Source organism: Bidens hawaiensis, unplaced genomic scaffold, assembly GCF_021521415.1.
Source record: "Bidens hawaiensis isolate Kalapana, Puna unplaced genomic scaffold, B.hawaiensis_p1.1 tig00010474_1, whole genome shotgun sequence".
Lineage (NCBI taxonomy): Eukaryota > Viridiplantae > Streptophyta > Magnoliopsida > Asterales > Asteraceae > Bidens > Bidens hawaiensis.
The window spans coordinates 399,927-403,738 of record NW_027491801.1 but is presented as its reverse complement, the minus strand read 5'-3'; the positions used below and the strand labels follow the sequence as shown (position 1 = coordinate 403,738).

At 36.1% G+C, this 3,812-nt stretch overlaps 1 pseudogene; it reads right to left on the bottom strand.

Moving 5' to 3' along the window:
- Nucleotides 1–440: 440 nt before the first annotated feature.
- LOC143535459 (pentatricopeptide repeat-containing protein At3g48250, chloroplastic pseudogene) lies at nucleotides 441–2,328 on the bottom strand (annotated as a pseudogene).
- Nucleotides 2,329–3,812: the final 1,484 nt, after the last annotated feature.

The window sequence follows — 3,812 nt, the reverse complement described above, 5'->3', positions numbered from 1 at the left end:
CGAAAATAAGGTGGAGTTTTAAGCGACCCATTTTGACCCATCTTATTAAAATCTATGACCCAAATCAACCCATATGATTTTTAAAACAACCCAAATTAACCTATTTGAAATGGTTTGGGTCAAGATTGCCACCCCTAATTTTTACATAACAAAATGAACTAAATGCACAAACACCATCAAGACATCAGTTAACACAATTATATATGTGCCCATAATTAGCTGCATAATTCATCTCCACATAGAACTTTGAAAAGATCTACAAATCTTTTTAAATGCAAAAATATTCAAGCAACTTCCACTTGTGCATAATGCAAGAATAATTTTACCTCGCTCCAGATTGTTTATTTCAGTCCGTACAAAAACCCAAACTGTCTACAAACTGTTGATCTAACCATCAAAATCATAAAACTCAATACAAAAAAATCATATAACAGACTCTGTTAAACAGACCCAACAATACTAGTAATCAACTTATGTTTCCTAACGTGAGGCGGACACAAAAACACCAAATCCTTAGCCTCGGATTCCCTCCCTTCATCAACCATACTCTGCACAACATTCTGGTACGCTGTAATCGGCGGCTTTTCCTTAAAACTTAAAGCCTTCAAAAACCTCAAGGCATCATCCACAGCCCCATATTTTCCAAGATACCCGATAAACGCCTCGCTAAACGGCGGGTACTCATGTTTCTTCATCAGCCTTAAAATCTCCAAAGACTCCTCAAACTTCCTGTCGAACAACAACTTTTGAATCAAAGTTTTACAAGTTGCTTGCCAAGGTTTAACCCCTCCACTTTTCACCATTTCAACTAACAATGTATACGCGCCAATCGTTTTATTATGACCCAAAAACGCGTTTAATAAAACATCCAATAGATCGGCGTCCGCTTCACATCCTTTTTCTACCATATCGGCTAAAATAATAACTGCTTTTTCGACTTCATTCGCGGAACAATGTCCTTGAATGAGAATTGTCCATGTTTTAACATCGGGTGTGCACCCGTTTTGCTCCATTATGTTAATCACTTCACGCGCATCTTCTAGCTTTCCGGCTTTACAAAGCCCGTATATCAACTGACTATAAGTTATGTTATCGGGTTCGTACCCTGTGTTTTTCATCCTTGACATCATCTTTTCGGCTTCTTCAAACTGGCCCACGCTCGTTAACGATCTATGAATCCCGTCATAAACGTTTTTCGATAAAGAATTACCTTTCGATTCAAACTTGTTCACGACCCGAAACACAAGATCCAAATTGGGTGACACGCTACCCGCGAGGGTTCTTAAAAGTACACCACAGTCTTGACTCGAGGGAGGGTACGGGCTATCCATCATGTGCTCGTAAAGCTCCACCGCTTCGTTTAACATCTTTCGTTTTTGAAAGAATCTTGAAACCTTTAAGTAAGTATCAAGATCCATCTCATACCCGTTGGTTTTCATTTCAAGAAACGTGTTCCAAAACTCTTCGATCGAATCTTGATGACCAAGAACCCGTAAGATCCCGTTATAAGTGACTGAACTATGCTCAAACTTATAATTTTGCTCAACCCATTTGAAAAACCCCAACGCCTTCAACGGGTACTTTCTCAGATCCTTCAAAACCCTAAGCACAAAATTATCCGACAACCCGAACCCAAAATGCATCATTTTTAACCTTTCTTCAACCCCGTCTCCCCAATCCGACCCGACCACGACACCAACAATCTCCTTAACAATCTTATCAACCGCGCTATGTTTCACCATCGCATTATAAAACTTGATAAAAACTGAACACTCATTCATCATATTCAAATTCTTGAAATCCCTAATAATCAATAAGTAAGCTTGATCATCAATAAAGAAACCCTCTTCTTTCATCTTATGAGCCGTGACCCAGAAGCGCTTAATCGATTGCTTATTGGTGTAAACCCGAAGCATCAAGCTGTAAATTGATGAGCTTGGTTGAAACCCTAATTTACCCACAACCCAATCGAAGAAATCGGATGATTTTTGGGGGTTTTGGGATAACTTCTTTAGAATATAGACAACAGATTCGTGGGTGAAATCGGATTTTGACTTTAGCAATTGGTCTTCTAAATTGGTTGACCAGTTTTGGGATAATATGAGGTTAAGGGTTTGTTGTGGAATTGAAGAGAAGAAGAGATTATTATGGAGATTGAGAAATGGGGAAATGTAATTAGGGATTATTACCTGGTTGGTTCTGGGGAGGTGAGTCGAGTAGAGCGAGTTGGCGAGTCGGAGTGAACTCAGTAATCTCTTGCTTGGATTCATGGCTGCTGCAAAGAAGGTGAAGAAGAAAGGGGGCAAAAGGGGTTATTGAGGGTTTTAGGTTTTGATTGTCAGATTTCGGTCAAGTCGGGTTCGGGTTTAGCCCATCAAATGTCAAAATATTGGTATTGGTATTGGTATTGGTATTATACAAGCTTTTGAACCGGCGTATTAACCGAGATTTATCAAATAATAAAAATAAATAAGGTCTGTTATTTAAAAAAAATGAACAAAATTAAAGGTAAAAAAAATAAAATATATAGTATAAATAATAAGAAGTCTGTAATCCTAAATTTACAAATTAGAAATAATCACTTTATATATAACATTTGTCAAAATGGTTTTGACCTATTACCCATTGATAGATATGATGAATGAGATAAGAGCTAGAGAATTAGAAGAGAACTTGTAACTCATTTGTTAAAATTGTTTTGACCCATGGATATGTGTGATAAATAAGATGAAGAATTAGAGAATTATTTGACCTATAACCCATGGAGAGATAGGATGAATGAGATGAAACATTAGACCGTCCGCATCAGTTCAGAGTAATTTTCTCTACAAACAGTGTAGTCAGCGTGCCACGTCAACTTTTTATTTATTTTTTTCACAAACACTTTTACCTACAACAATAACATATTCATTCTTCCCACAAACAACCTCATAATTTTCATATCACCAACATGGAGCACCCACAAACCACCATCCTTGATGAATGATCTTTAAGGATGGATGGCCTCCACATCAACCTCCACAACACTTGTCTTTTCCATTCTTCTCACAAATTTCCTTCACATAAGCTATGGATGGCCTTGATGCGAAAGGTCTTAGAAAGGAAATTATAACCCATTTGTCAAAATGGTTTTGCCCTATAACCCATGGATATGTAGAATGCATGAGAAGAGAGAATAGACCAAGAATGAATGTGAGATTGGCACATCATCTCCATTATTTTCTTTTATTAGTATTGTTAGATGTTAGATTAGATTAGATAAATATAAAATATTAATATCTACATCTATTCTATATCTATATCTATATCTACTCTCTAATAAAAAACTACAAGTTTTGTCATTTGTCGCTCCCAAGTTAAACTTCACATTTCTTAAAAATTGTTAATTTAATATTTAATTCCTATTTATTTGCAACTATTTGAAATTTATAAATGCCTCATATTTTATAACCTTAAATGGATCCAAAATATGTAAAACATGATTCTAATAATAGTGAAATTTTAATTGTATAGTGTATTTTGTATATGTTTGATTCATCGTGTATAATTTTTCATCACTTAATTATTATATGTTATCTTTCGTTGAAAAACTCGTGTATTACACGGGTCTTAAGCTAGTTACTCTATAATTAAAGCAAATGGGCGGTGTTACTATAGCACTGTAGCATTCTACAGTACCAAGGGCATGTTGGTAATTGCATACTTTGAGAATGCACAGATCTGTCTTTGCTCTTTACAAGTGCCCTCAGGTTGCCCCTAAATAGATCTGAATCGATAATTAATTTGCAAACTCATCGCCAAATCTCGATTGC